Genomic DNA, 16514 nt, shown 5'->3' on the forward strand with positions numbered 1-16514 from the left:
TAACCATTCAAGTACAGTAGCATCTGGTAAAATCCGGACAGGATTGGGATTGAAAAGTGAACAGATATTCAGCATCTAACACTTTAAAAGAAGCCACTGCATACTCTTTTTTTTTCTTTTTTTGCCGGTCATGGGGCCTGAACTCTGGGTCTGGGCGCTGTCTCTCAGCTCTTCAGCTCAAGGCTAGCGCTCTACCACTGGAGCCACAGCGCCACTTCTGGCTTTTTCTGTTTATGTGGTGCAGAGGAATCGAACCCAGGGCCTCATGCTTGCAAGGCAAGCACTCTACTACTGAGCTACCTTCCCAGCCCCCACTGCAGACTCTTTTCACAAATGTTTTCACAGATCCAGTACAGTACTAGCCATTAACCCAGTACACCAAGGGTACTGAAGTAGAAAAGATGCAACAAGAAAAATAGCTACATTAAAAAGACCAACACTTTAGAAAAAGGGTAAAACACTTTCAGTTTCTCCCCTTTAGCCCCTAAAATGTCATCTTACAGTCTGATCTACCTATACAGTCCTACATCAGCTTCTAGAATATTTGTCAGGAGGGAAAAAAATAAAATGACACTGGCCAGTACAGTCTTTGGATATTTAGGAGGGGGAAGGGGAGAAAGTCAGTTCTCAGAAGAAAATCAGTCAGCTTCAGTCTCAGCAGCAGGATCTCTGGACTTTGTTCTTCCGCACTCTTCCACGTGCTTATCCTTCTCTCGCAAACGATCCAATTTGGCAGCCATTTGCGCCTCTCGGTTTTCTTTGTTAGCTTCCATCTTGTGGGTCAGTGTCTCCTCCGCCATTTTGCTGAAATTGTTGTTCTCTTCTATTGCTTTCTGAAGCACTTCTTTCTCATGCTCTCATGCTGTTTCTCAGCAAGCTGCTTTAGGACCTCAGCTTCGTGGGACTTGCGTCTTTCTTCTGCAGCTTCCAATTTCTTCTGAATTTCCTCCAGGGAAAGATCCTTCTTCTTTGGAGGGGAAAGGGGGAAATCGGGGACAGATTCTTTTGACCCAGGGCTGAGAATCAGCTCAAAAGCCTGGCCTGAGGCTTGCTTCTCCAGTTCCTTCACCTGAATATCAGAAGAAGCCATGGTGAATAGAAGACAAGAGACTGGCAGTGTATTCTACACAATTCCACTGGTAAAGAAAGCCCTGCTCCGTCCGAGCCGCCTGGCCACACTCCTAAAGTTAAAAAGAAATTGTAAAGGTGATGTACAGAAGAATTAATTATGTAAGTCAGGAAATGAGTACATTTCCTTTTGAACAGTATCATCCCCTCATTCTCTCCCAGCATTTCCATAAAGGAGTTTCTCTTGAATATGTCAATTTATAAGTACAATGCATGTTGATCAAAGTCACCCCCATTCTACCCCCCCCCCCCCCATTAATCTCATTCCCTCAAGTTACCTGGCTCCATTTTCACATATGTTCATTGAGTATTATGGCTGTTGTTCGCCATCCTTCCTCTTTTCATTCATCTGCCCCCTTCACCTGAAGACTAGTGCTCCTTCCCCATAAGCCCATTTCAACTTGCTGGTATTCATCTTGTTAAACTGTCAGTTAATTGTTCAAAGGAGTGACACCAGGAGAAGCCACTTCAGGCAGTCTTGTAACAGTAAAAGAGTACAGACACTCAAAATGCCACCAGAATGGCTCTGGCTAAAACCAACCAACCAACCAACTGGACACTCCACATTCAGCTATGTGGAAAGCATCATTTGTGGAAATCAAATAGCACTGTAAAATACTACCGTTTTGGGCAAAGAGATGGAAATAGGGAGACCATACAGGTACACAAACACACGAAACAAAATATCTATAAAAATACACTCCCAGAAGGTAAGGCTAGGTGACTAGAGGAGTGGAAGGAAGACTGATTTTTCGGTGTTTATTGTGGAATTGAGGGCTTCTGTTTTCAGGTTTTGTTTTGTTTGAGATAGGGACTCACCAAGGCCTTGAACTTGAGATCCTCAGCTTCAGCCTCAGTGCTGGAATTATAGTATATGGCACCCAATCCAGCCAACTTTGTTTTTAAACCACATGTTAAGAACACTTTTCAGGGGAGGATTTCTCATATCTTACTTACTACATACACAAGTGCCATATACTTCCTGCCAGCTAGACAGCAGGCATTAGGAAGACAAGGCCCAAGAGGAAGAGTAAAATATCTGCATCAGTACTCTGGTGCTGCTTCTCATAGTCTAGTGACCAGCTACAGGAAGTAAGAATGGACAGAATAGCACTTATTCTTATCAGGTTTATTGTGGCAAGAATAATGCTTCCTAATGGTAAAAATACATTTTAAAGTAAGAGCTTTATTCAACAAACTTTAATCAAACATCTACTATGCTCCAGGCAGGTCATTATTTTGTATTTTATTAATAATTATTTCATCTTATGAAGATTGTAATCATTGTTAATAGCTATGCATGTTCCTCACTAAAATTCAGTTTTCCCACCTGTCTGTGTTTCTAACCCATCTCTAGTCCCAGCCATACCTGTCTTCTTCTGGAACAGAAGTCATCAGGATGTCAGGGACTTGATTCAGTTGCCAAACACAACTTAGTTGCCCACAATATACATAAATGTTTTTGAGATCATAGCCATTATCAGAAACTTCTTTTTAAAGTTACTTTTCTAGAAAGATCAGAAGACCTGGCAGCAATACACCTCCAAAATCCAGGGTTCAACAGATAGCTGGAGCCAAGCAGAACTAACTTTGAGAACTTTGTCTGGGCTGGTCATTCTTTTCTTTTCTTTTTTTCTTTCTTTCTTTTTTTTTTTTTTTTGACACAAATCTCTCAAATCCAGTTTACATTCTTGCTTGGCAGAGTTTTCCACACTTTCTAGAACAATGCCTGAGAGACGCTTGGTGATGACTCTTTGACATCTTTCTTGGCTGACAAATGAGCACAGACTCGGAGGGGGCTTTCCTATTCCTGTCGGCAGGGGCAGGTCCTAACTCATGGACCAAGTCCAGTTCTGAGAGCCACAGCTGAAAAGAGAAGCAGGGAACTTGGCCTGGGTACACTAAGCAAACCATGATTAAAGGCTTGGGAAACAGAGCCTATGAGGCAAGTTTGAAGGAACTGGATTTTTTTTTCCTGGGGGAGAAAAAAAAGAAAGAGGATGGAAGATGACTCAACTGCTATCTTCAAGCGAGTGAGGGATAATTACAAGGGGAGTATCAGCCAGCTGCTCTCCATCCCAAACCCACCCGAAGAAACGTGTTCAGCCTGGGGCAGCAAGCATGCAGATCAGCAAAAAAAAAAAAAAAGTGCTCTGCGAAGAACTTAGGCTGAGAGCAGCCTCTATGGGCCCCAGCTCAGCATGAGAGCCAGGTTCAACTTCTCTGTGTGAAATCCAAAAAAAATACACTGGGTGACTCTTTGAATTCTTTTCCAAACGCTTTAATTCTTAATGTCTTCTTCTAGCATATTCTCTTTTATTTCTGTGTTTATCAGAAGGAAGTTAGAAAAGATAATCCTGGGTAAGAAAATGTGTCATGAACGCTTAAAATTCTCTTTAGCAGGGTCTGACCTCGATGCCACAACATTACCCCCCCCAAAATTAAGTAAATTCTTTCTAAATATACACTTAGAACATAGCAGGGATGTATTTGAGTCTTTTTCCAACTTAGCTTTTAACCAACTGAAATGCTATTGAACATGGCTTGCTCAGTAGGCTCTAGGAAAATAGTTTGGAGGAACTAAGGGGTCATGCTTATGTATATTTTTTAGAAAATCAGCTTTCCCTAGATTGGGCATTCTTAGTTGTTTTCATTAGTTTTAAAGATAACAACAAATTTTCACGTCTCTGTCTGTGGTGATTCAATGAAGAGGAGCTGGATTTCACAGGACATCACAACAACGGGATGGCACTAATAAATAGACAAATCAATGCATAGTTACATAACACTTAACATGTCAAAATAACAACAGCCATTTTGTAATGAGCCAGGACTGTGGTAAGTACTAGTCATAGAAATCTTCATAATGAGCTCTAAGGTCGGATGAAAGATCACAAGTCCCACAGCCAAGTGATGACATTCAGGTTCAAATCTAGGTTCTCTTAACTCCAAAGTTTTGTGTGTGTTGTCAACCTACTCTGCCCTTGGTTTGTAGGTGGATTTTGTTAGGATGAATTAGTGCCCAACACTGGACCATACAACTTAAGGGGATATTTGGGTCAATCTTTTGATATCTTTTTTTTCTTTTGTCAGTCATGGGGCTTGAACTCATGGTCTGGGTGTTGTCCTGAGATCCTTTTGCTCAAGGCCAGAGCTCTATCACTTTGAGACACGGTGCCACTTTTGAGTGGTTAATTGAAGATAAGAATCTCACAGGGACTTGTCTGCCCAGGCTGGCTTTGTAAAACCATCCTCAGACTTCAGCCTCTCAAGACGCTAGGATTATAGGTATGAACCACCAGCATCGGGTTGATAGCATTCTCTTTTCATTGAAAAGGTGATGTGCTGGGTTATAGTTACTTACGCAAGACAATAAGTACATTTGCTTGTAATCATCATTACCCCATCCCTCCTTATCACCCACTTACCCCTCTCTACCCTCCCCCAAGCTATAATGTTCATATCCCACATAGTGTCAAGTGAGTATCAATGTTGCTGTGGTTCATCCGTTGTTCTGCTGTTTCTTTTTTAAAATAGTTTTTTTCACTGAGATTAAGTGATTATATAAATTTCACAAATTGCACAGTATTGTGAAATAGTGATAAAGTCACAAGCACATTTTAACCGTCACAAGGCAAATTGTCATTACCATTGTCTATAAAGTTTGTGAATTCTATGAGCTTTGACAATACAACTATTTCTTCTACATATCGGGTGATATGTACAGTACGTCTCTTTCCTTTTGCTTAGTGTTGGCTGTTCCCTCTTTTCCTCCCATTCCCTCCTTCCCATCGCTATCCTTGAGTTGCTTACTTCGTTTTCATCAGTGTCTAGTGTTGTTCTGCTGTTTCTGTGATTCCTTTTCCCTTTCGCATATTGCATTGTCTATTATGCACAAAGCTAAGAGAATTGAAGAAAAAAATGACAATAGAGAAAAAAGAATGAACTATATACAGGGTCTAATGAGAGCTTCTTGTTTCCATAAATTGTAGCTCATGTTAGTATGCTTCATTGTGATAGTTCTTTGCACTAAGCATTTGGGTTCTTGAGATCCCCTGTTAAGAGTATCTTCTACATATTCTAGTTCTTACAAATGAGGGACATCATACAACCTGCTTTTCTTTGGGTCTGGCTTACTTCACTTAATATAATTTCTTCCAAGTCTTTCCATTTCCTTATGAATGGAACAATGTTATTCTTTCTGATGGAAGCATAGAATTCCATTGTTTATATATACAGGGAGTGCAAACTTGTTCAACCACTCTGGAAAGCAGTGTGGAGGTTCCTCAAAAGCCTACACAGAGCTCCCCCTATGACCCAGAAATCTCACTTCTGGGAATCTACCCAAATGTCCACAAACAAGGCCTCACTAAACCCACCAGTACAATGATGTTCATCACAGCATGATTTACCATAGCCAAGACATGGAATCAACCCAAATGCCCCTCTGTAGATGAATGGATTGAGAGTGCATCAACTCTAAAGGTAAACAGAAATAAGTTCTTCCAAGGGTCCCACAATGAAACAGTCTTACTGCCTTTCTGTATCTGAAGTTCCTTTTTCTGAACCTTCCCCACACAATGATCTGTTGACCTCTCTTGGCCTACAACTTTAAGTTTTCAGGTTTAAAGCATAAGACCTTCAAATTTCTTTAGGCAATGCTACCTTTAACTAGTGATCCCTTATGGAATAGTCTGTACATCCTCTGCAACATGATCACATGCAGAACTGGCTAAAAAATGTGCTCACCATTGGTCTGCTGAACTGATATCTTTGTAATTAAACATAATTACTTAAATAAATATCCCTGATCACTTTTATACACACTAAATCTTGGAAGTGTATTGCAGTCATTCAGGGTACTTGTGTTTGGATGCTATTCCCTGAGATTCTGATTTGTCTGGGAAGTGGCATGGACCCCAGATTTTTAAGAGTTCTTCCACTGACTTTAATATGCAGCCAATGCTAGAATGATTGTGTTAGATCTAAAGCAGCCTTCTCAAGCTGGAGCTTACACTGGAACTATTTGGTAGGGTTCTTGGTAAAGCCCAAGTTGCTAGGCCCACTCCTGGAGTTTTTGATTGAGTAGATCTTAGATAGGACCAGAGAATTTGTACTTCTAACCATGTCCCCAGGTGTTGCTGATGCTAACTATTCTAGAAACCAAACATTTTTTAGACAATGTTTGTCTAAACGTGGGTTTAGACAGTTGTCTTGAATATTATCACTCACCACTGCTAAATGTTAAACAATTAAGGAAACATCCTTTTGCTGCTTTGAAGGCAGCAGGAACATCTTGTACCTTCCATACCTTCCATAATCTAAATCACTTTGCATATGGTAATTCCACCATAGACTAGATCATCAGCCTTATAAGCAGAATTATTAATGTAGTTTTGGAGGAGATTTAGATTTGAGAGAGTGAAATTAACATTTATCTTGACTAAATAATTGTGCTTGATAACTGTGAATTTCTCCTTGCAAAACTGGAAGGAATCTGGTCAGTAGAGATCTAAGAAAATGTAGGTCATATTCAATACCAAGTTGCAAGCTCAAGCCAATCAAATGCTGTAGAAAATGAACCATTTTTGTACAAACTTGGCCTCTTCATTTCAGCCTTATTTTAATTCTTGCACTTGTCAGAGGTGCTAAGTATTAAGCAACTCCTTTGGGACTAGGAATCACTGAGTAGAGGCATGCAGGCTGTTGATCGCACAACCCAAGGGCATGTTCTTATGTAGACTTCATTAAGAATTGCACCCTCTAGAGCTGTGATACATGGCAGACCTGGGAAAAGGCTAGACAGTTTCTGGAGTCATAGAAACCTTCAAAATGTCTCCCCAGGCACCAGGATGCAGCAATCACTACAACACATGCCCAGGGGTTGACGCTTTTCCCTGGCCACACTCACTACTTCCAGGGGCTGACTTTGAAGACCCACTAGGGGAAAATGAGAAGGAAAAGCAATTCCCACAGTGTCTGTTCAACACACAGAATCATGAGAAACTTAACTGGCTGATAGCAGCCTTCAGGGCCAAGGAAACAGAGAAAGGAGGTCTTGGGACAGGGTGAAGATGATAATTATATAGGACCTGTTTATCTACTGAGGACCTCAGGTCCTGCTTAAAGGCATAGACAAAAAGTGTATAAGCCCTTAGGCAGGTTCCCTTTTTAGTTTTTATTTATTTATTTTTGCTGATCCTTGAGGGGCTTGAACTCTAGGCCTGGGTACTGTCTCTGAACTCCTTTTGCTCAAGGCTAGCACTCTACCAACTGAGCCACAGTGCCACTTTGGGCTTTTTCTGTGATTTAATTGGAGATAAGAGGCTCAGGGACTTTCCTGCCTGGGCTGGCTTCAAACCACCATCCTCAGATCTTAGCCTCCTGAATAGCTAGGATTATAGGTGTGAGCCACCAGCACCCAGATAGCCAAGTTCCTTATTCTTCACTTAGTTGTCTTTGTACAGCCCTCCATTTCCTATGGTGGATGTCTCGTACACCCACTCTAGTGCAAACATACACTGTTTCCTAAAGCAACCCCAACTTTACCCTTATCCCAATTCACAAGCTCTGGATATGAGGTCATTCTTAACTGAGTCATGAGCAAGAATCTGGATATTTCTACTCCAACTCCTTCCTCCAGCAGTCACCCCTTCAGAGCTGCATAGATACTATCCATCCTTTCCAACAGAAGTAGCTTCTGAAAGCATGTGGGGGAGCCATGCTATTGGAAATAATTCAAGCAAAGAAGCCACTGATTTTTATGTAGATCTTCTAGAAAATGAGAATGAGTTTTGGGAGATTTGCTCCATCCAGACCTATTGTTATGGACTAAACTAAATATTAGCATTCTCCCAAAATTCATATGTTGAAACTCCCAACCCTATTATTTTGAGATGAGGGAATTTAAAGAAGTAATTGTGGTGGAATGAAGTAGTAAAAATGGAACCCTGATCTAATAGAATTAGTCTCCTTTTAAGACAAGAAACTAAACAAGTGGCTCTCTCTTCACTGCTAAAGAACCTCGCATTTGGATATATAGTCTCCAGAACTATGAGAAAATAATTATCCATTATTTAAACCACCCAGTCTGTAGCCTTTTGTTCTGGCAACTGAAGTAGATTCATAAAGCCATTTCCCCATTCTCCCCTATGCCAACAGAAACTCCTTCACAGCAGTAGCTAGATCAGGTGAAGGCTCCTATTGTGCTTACCGTGGATTTTCCCCATCTTTACTACTGCACTATAAACACCTCATGGTGGGAACTGGCTCCCAGTCACTCTCACAACCTGCTATCTACCTAGGTAGAAAGCACAGTGATGAGGGATAGCTGGAAAGGGTGCAGAGGGAAACACCTGCGCCATACTTGTGAATTCATCTTGTACATTTAATGTACAAGGCATCCATTCCTCTGCTGAAACTTTATGTGCTGCAGTTAGGAATGGCTGAGGTGCTGGAGCAGAAAAAGAAGAAAGGTTATTATGTCAAATAATAGCAAAGAAATTGCATCATCTGCTCATCTTAGGCACCTGTCTTCCCTTGTTTAGCTGGCGTTTTCCAGACGTGCTCTAGTGGGAAGCTTCAGATTCAGGAGATGGTTGTGTGGGGAAGACTTACTCTTCAGGAAGCTGGAAATTTCACATCAGTGAAATATATGCTAGCTATTTGTCATGGACAGCAGGGAGATATTCAAAACATCTAACACCTGGTAGGGCAGTTGTGACATAATCAGTGCAGCTGTATTCATGTGTAGCAGCTGCTCATCAGCTCTGGAGTGTTGCTTACACTTTCTCTATGTGCTTCACAAAAGCTGCATTTGTGGGCTACAACTCGATTCAATCTGTTGAAATCCAGCTCGTACAGTTCTTTAGAAGACTGTATGTGATACTATGCAAGTTACTCAAGAAAAAAGTCACTTGTGGAGATCAGGGCACAAAACACAGTTCTAAATCTGTGTTTAATTTTAAACTAAGGACCAGGGAACCAAAGCCATGATATATACCGAATGGTCCTTGCCAAGACAAATATATTAAACATACAAAATTGACTTCCGGTTTTCATGTGTACCTTCTTCATTCCAAGTTTTCGAACACTACAAAGAATAAATTTAGAAACACAGTGGAAGCACTCCAAATAGAAGATTTCGTTTATACTTCAGGAATCATGTAATGTTTCTAGAAGGCCTGGCATACATTCTGAGAAACAGTGATAAAGAAAGTGAATGCAACTGAATGAAAGGGTCCAATCCAAATTGTTCAAACCATGCGTAACTCTTTTTTTTTTTTTTTTTTTGTCAGTCATGGGGGCTGAACTCTGGGCCTGGGCACTGTTTCTCAGCTCTTCAGCTCAAGGATAGTGCCCTACCACGTGAGCCACAGCGCCACTTCCGGCTTTTTTCTGCTTATGTGGTATTGAGGAGTCCAATCCAGGGCTTCATGCATGCGAGGCAAGCATGCTACCACTGAGCCAACTTTCCAGCCCATAATTGTTGAACATAACTTGAACCACATACCTTGAGAGAAAACTCCCATCCTGGAATGTATCTATGAGATAACTCAAACTAGAATTTCTTGAGTTCTACTAAGAGCTTTCTTAAATTTTCACATCAGCCACAAGAGCATCTCAGTTGCTCAAATACCATTTATGTCGGCAAGTTCGTTCAGAACCCATATAGAAAATAATTTCAAAGGCTTTGTAATGATTAAAATATATAAACCTATGCATTTGATGCTACTCACTTTATTTTCTAGGAGAAATCCAGATCACTCAAAATCTCTATACAATTTTTTTTGCCAGTCCTGGGGCTTGAACTCAGGGCCTAAGCACTGTCCCTGACCTTTTTTTTGCTGCTAGCACTCTACCACTTCAGCCACAGTGCCTCTTCTGGCTTTTTCTGTTTATGTAGTGCTGAGCAATCAAACCCAGGGCCTTATGCGTGCAAGACAAACACTCTACTGCTAAGCCACATTCCCAGCCCTTCTCTATACATTTTTTTTTTTTTGGTCATGGGGACTGAACTCTGGGCCTTCAGCAGCCTACCATTTGAGCCACAGCACCACTTCCAGATTTTTTCTGCTTATGTGGTGCTAAGGAATCAAACCCAGGGCCTTATGCATGCAAGGCAAGCACTCTACCACTGAGCCACCTTCCCAGCCCTCTCTATACAATTTTTTTAAAATAGTTTTGATAGATAGCAGAGGCTGCTAACAGTTAACCCCAGTGGCCATTTGTCTAGGTATGGGTATGAGAAAATTAATTTTATTGAAGGAAGTCATATATAAATAAATAACAGTCTTCATGCAACAATCAATATGACAAACTTTGGTCAATTAGATATAAGCAAAAATGCTATGTGGAAGTCTCAGAAGAATCCTCCAAGATATGCCCCAGATATGCCCCAGATCTTCCACGTGGCTTCCTGGAGTGCGATTACATCACCTGTGTGAGGCATCTTGTTCTGTGACAAGAACTATGTTCTAAGATGTTGCAGCTTACAGGCCAGAGACTGAATCCCGTCACCATGCTAGTCTTGGGCTGCTTATCTGAAATCCTAAGGAATGATACCAAAATACACTTCTATCTTGTCTTAGCCACTGTTAATTTTGCTCTGAATGTGTATCTATGCATCCAAGTTCCTACTAATAAATATATTCAATATAACTCAGAAGTTGTAAATTCTGATTTACAACTAAATCAGTTATAATTTTGGATTATACAAACACACACTGAACTACAACATACTTTGATTAAGAGATGTTCAATACCCTTAACAATGAAGGAGACAAATTCCTCCAAAAGAAAAGCAGCCGAACCTATAAGTAGATTTCCATGGGCATACTCTTAAAGAATAGCAGTCTAGTTCTTTGGGTGTTTTTTTTTTTTTGTATTTTGTTTTTTGTTTTTTGTTTGGGTCCAGTCGTGGGGCCTGAACTCTGGGCCTGGGCACTGTCACTCAGCTCTTCAGCTCAAGGCTAGCGCTCTACCACTTGAGCCACAGTGCCACTTCCGGTTTTTTACTTTTTTTTTTTTTTGCTTATGTGGTGCTGAGGAATCGAACCCAGGGCCTCAGGCATACAAGGCAAGTGCTCTACCACTGAGCCACCTTCCCAGCCCCCAGTCTAGTTCTTTGTTTGGGTAAGCTGCCATATATTTCTTCAGTTGGTGTTGAGGATATCAACAGACTATCAGAATCATCTGAATTAATAATGATAGCATGGAGCCATAAGCAAAAAGTAAATTATGTTCACTTTGAGATATATCATAAGAATATTTTAATTCAAAGCACAATAGCCTTTTGAAAAGATTTTCTTCCCCAAAGGAGTAAGTAAAAGGATCATGAAGTTTGGAAATTCTATAATATAATATGAAATAGCAGGTTGTCAAATAAATACATTTTCACTGAATTCAATTTTGTTGGCTTGAATGTTGTGCTGATTTTTATGTAATAAGTTGCTTGAAATACTTTTACACTTAAGTGCTACAACAATTTCATTTTAGGTTGCATTCCAACTAGATGTTCATTTTTTCCCACAGAAGAAAATGAGAACGAAATTTAACTTAAAAAGGATAGAGAACATAAGATTCTCAAATAAGAGGCTTGAACTTTGGAGACAACTGAATAAAGAAATTAGACTTTCCCTCTCTTTAGTACTTATAAAGTTGTATTTATTTTTATTTTTTAAAAATTCAAATCATGAGTTCAAACCCCATGACGACAAAAAAAATTCAAATCATGTGAAATTCTCACCTGAACAATGCTCACACAGATGGGTAGAAAGCCAGCTCTTTCTGGCAAAGATCAGAAGTAGGCCTGGAGGCAATTTGATCTTTAAGCCAAGCCCAGATAAGTGGGAAACCTATTAGAAATGGGAAATCTACTGAGAACTCTTTGACTACTTGCTATTCTCCAAACAGAGCTGAATATGGAAGCAGAATAAACAATGGAACTAAAAGGTTAGAGAACAAAACCATCTAAATAAATTCCCTTAATACTACCCTCATTGATGCATAGTAACAGGACCTCTCCTCTCTCATGCTCTGCCTTCCAGTAGCAGATGTTCTGGTCGTATTCTCTCCTGCATCCTTCAGTGTCCAGAATTCTTCAGGTCTCTAATCACTGGTAACTTTTCCCCAATAAAAGCCAACAACTCTGTGAAGACAATTGTGTCTCTGCTACTCATAGTTATAGCTCTATTGTGTGCTTAACATGGGGCCTGGGAAATTTATAGGCAGTCATATAATGGATGGCTATGAGTGGATAAAAGAATAAATAAGAACAAAATTTGGAGGAAAGTATGAGTAGGCACACAATAGACAAGAAAGAAAAATTTAACCAAAAAGTTAACTTAAATTCTTATCTCCATATCCTAGTATACACTGTCAGAAAAACGTCATGGTTCACTGGGAAGAAAGGGAGAGAAAATATGTAGATGAAATAGAGGAAAATGAAACAGTAAGGAGAGGTAAATGAAGGCTCCCCAAATTGTTCTTCTAAACCCATTCCTACACACAGATACACATGCACATGCACACAAAACTTATATTCAACAGACTCTGGGTAGGAAACCATCACTGGAGAACAGTACTGTAAATTATCAGGGTACAGAGAGTTCAGAATTGTGCTGTGGATACTTGATTCATTTATTCCATGATGCCACCGTCATCTACTAAAGACATGTTACCTACCAACACAGCTAAAATTCTCTCTATACTATGCACATTAAACACACAACATGTCATTTTTGATTTGGGAAGATTACCACAACTTTTACCTTGATTTTGGGGTACCATTTACTTTGAGAAGGTATATTTTTTACAGAATTGAGATCAGGGAAATAACAGATCATGCAAGGACTTAAACATAGCTGACAATAACGCAGGACTGACTAAGACCTTCTCAGTTTCAAATTAGCTGTGTAAGGAACCAATGGTAATTCACAAATTTTGAAATTTTAAAATGTTGAAATTGGGCTGGGAAGGTGGCTCAGTGGTAGAGTGCTTGCCTTGCACGCATGAGGCCCTGGGTTCAATTCCTAAGCACCACATAAGCAGAAAAAACCAGAAGTGGCACTGTGGCTCAAGTGGTAGAGTGTTAGCCTTGAGCTGAAGAGCTAAGGGTCAGCGTCCAGGCCCAGAGTTCAGGTCCATGACTGACAAAAAATAAAAAAAAATAAAATAAAATGTTGAAATTTCTTTTGGGTTATCATATATTTTTTGGCGGTGCTTGGTCAAAACTGTGTGCAATGAATCTGTAAATAGGGCAAAGTTGTACACATCTATCTGCTCAATGTCTGGCCCTCAAATTGCCTCCTCAAATGGGTTATTGTCAGAAACGTATGTTAATTAGATATAATATGCAAATTACAAAACTCCAAGGACCGTGGGTCCTTAGAAACAGCTTTCTTATGTGGAAGTGCAATACTTGTGGATGGATTTGCATTTTATGTTTCACTTCCTTCTGGCTCTCGAGTGTTCTGGCTAGAGCTTGGACAAGAAAAGCAGGAGAGAGGACCATCATATGTAGAAACAGCAATACATAAAATAGGGAGACTTTGCCACTCATTAAGCTTGGCAAAAACGTAGCCCTAAAGGAATTGAGCACATCAGGCACACAGTAGCACATACCTGTGAAACCAGCAACCTGCTACTCAGGAAAATCTCAAGCTCCAGGCTAACGTGGGTTACAATAGCAAGACCCAATCTCAAACAGATAAAAAATATTAATTAAATTGAATTAAATTAAAAATGGGATAAATGCAAGAATGATGGTGCAACATGTGAAGGCATTACTGTTGCTTATCAATGTGATTTCTTTTTTGGTTTCTTCAAGGCTCATAGTAAAATATTTCTCCACCACTCACCATCCATTAAAGGCCATTGTAGCTATATGATTTTCTATATCAATAAAATGTGACAAATGAATAAAATTGAAGCCATACAAGTCTTCACTAAACATCTATCAAAATGACTAAAATAAAAAACAGTGACAGTACCCAAATACTGGGGGTGGAGACACAGAGAAGCCAGATTCCTCATTTGTTGTTTTTGAGAATATAAAATTGACACAGACACTTTGGGATCACATTTAGTCAATTTCTAATGAAAAGTATCACACTAAATGACCCAGAGACAATTGTACTCCTTGGGTGAATCTCCCACAGAAGCAAAGATGCAAATTGCAGAGCTTCTGCATGTCAAAGGACATAGCTAGAAAGATCAATAGAAAGCCCACGGTTTGGGAGAAGATCTTCATTAGCCATACAACGGACAAGGGTCTTATATCTAAAATATACCTGGAACTCAAAAAATTAAATCCCCCAACAACAAATCTTCAAAGAAACAACTGCCCAATAAATAAGTAGGTTAAAGACTTAAAGAGAAACTTCTCTGAAGAGGAAAGAAGGATGGCCAATAGACACATGAAGAAATGCTCAACCTCCCTAGCCATAAAAGAAATGCAAATCAAAACAACATTGAGATACCGCTTCCCCTGGTTAGAATGGCTATAATCAAAAACTTTAATAACAACAGATGCTGGAGGGGATGTGGGCAGAAGGGAACCTTACTGCATTGTTGGTGGGAGTGTAAACTTGTTCAACTACTTTGGAAAGTAGTATGGAGGTTCCTCAAAAGACTCCACATAGAGCTCCCCTATGATCCAGCAATTCCACTTTTGGGCATTTACCCAAATGATCACAAACAGACCATACTAAAGCTAGGAGCACAACTATGTTTATTGCAGCATTATTTACCATAGCTAAGATATGGAACTAACCCAGATGCCCCTCAGTAGATGAATAAATCAAGAAAATGTGGTATATACACAATGGAATTCTATGCCTCCATCAGAAAGAATGACATTGCCCCATTTGTTAGGACATGGAAAGACTTGGAAAAAATTATATTAAATGAAGTAAGCCAGGACCAAAGAAACATAGGTCTCATGGTTTCCCTTATTTGCAATAACTAGTATATGTCTGAGACAAGCAGAAATGGTAAGATAAGTTGATGTTAGGCTAAATGAACCCCAAGATAAGGACTCAAATGGTTTTTCTTTCTTGTGATTGTTTCTAACATATTTATAAGATGATTTCTTTGTTACTTTGTATGTCCCTCCCCCACGGTATAACCTGTTTTCACTGTATTTGATGTTGATATACTTTGTGGAGGGGTAGGGAAAAAACAAATTGTTTAAATAAAGATACAGGTGGACCCATTGCAACAATGAGATATACAAGATGTTATGTCAAAAAACGAACTTTACAACTTTGGCGGGGGAGAGGGGGTGGCTGCAGGGGGAGATGGGAAGGGATAGGAAGGGTAAACAAAGGAGGAGGCAACATGCTTGATAAGAAATGTACTCATTATCTTGCCCATGTAATTGTTACCCCTCTGTACGGTATTTTCACAATAAAAAAAATCAAAACAAAAAAAGCAAAGATGCTTGTTTTCATAGGAATCTGTACATAAATCTTCACAGCAGTTTTACTTATAATTGCCAAAGCCAGAATTCAGATGTCCTTCAACAGATAGATGAATGCTTAAACGAATATATAAACTATATATCATACATTTATCATATATCATCTATGAGACACACAGATGATATATATATCATAATAGCCTGTTATTTTTTGCTAATATTCGTATATTGAGTGCTGCTCAGGAGCAAAAAAGCAATACCAGATCATTACAATATTTGCAAAGACATCAACTGTATTCTAGGTGAAAAGCCCCAATCCCTACTGGCTACAGAGCACATAATTCCATTTATGTGCCATCATACTGTTTATTTTATTTTTCTATTTTTTGTATCATAATATGCTTATTCATATGCTTTCAAGCATTTCTGAGATATTGCTTCTGAAAGATTTCATATTTATTTATAATATATTATATACATATACATATATTGCTCTACATATAAATAAGATCAAGCCAAGTAACATCATTGTTTTTATACAATGATGATTTGCCTGTATCTCATGATTTGCCTTCTTCGCTATAATGCATACTGTTTCAAAACACTTTTGGGCCCCCTTTTGGTGATAACTTTGCACTGATATTCATGTAAGAGGCCAGGACCCTCAATGCATGTGCAGGGAACAGTTTTTCCTGTCATTTCAGACATACCAACAGCTACTGTTGCTACTCAAATTTCTCTGCTAAGGCTATGCAGTCAGGAATGTCAGAGAATCCTCCAATATCTCTTAAAGCTTCAAAAGATTGCCCTCCTGGATTTCTATGGGTTTTACCACATCTCTTAAGTCTGAGTAGCACATACCTTCAAAAAGCTTCCTAATACATAAAGAAAGGGGGAAAAAATCCAAGAAAACACACTTGCCTAGTCTCTCTTGGTAGGTAAATTGACCCTGCTCGTGAAAGCT

General features: G+C 39.5%; 1 pseudogene; it reads right to left on the reverse strand.

The window, feature by feature from the left end:
- Positions 1–352: 352 nt before the first annotated feature.
- Positions 353–1175, reverse strand: LOC122115034 (annotated as a pseudogene).
- Positions 1176–16514: the final 15339 nt, after the last annotated feature.

The sequence above is a fragment of the Dipodomys spectabilis genome, unplaced genomic scaffold (genome assembly GCF_019054845.1).
Source record: "Dipodomys spectabilis isolate Male_0828 unplaced genomic scaffold, ASM1905484v1 ptg000115l, whole genome shotgun sequence".
In the NCBI taxonomy this organism is placed as follows: Eukaryota; Metazoa; Chordata; class Mammalia; order Rodentia; family Heteromyidae; genus Dipodomys; species Dipodomys spectabilis.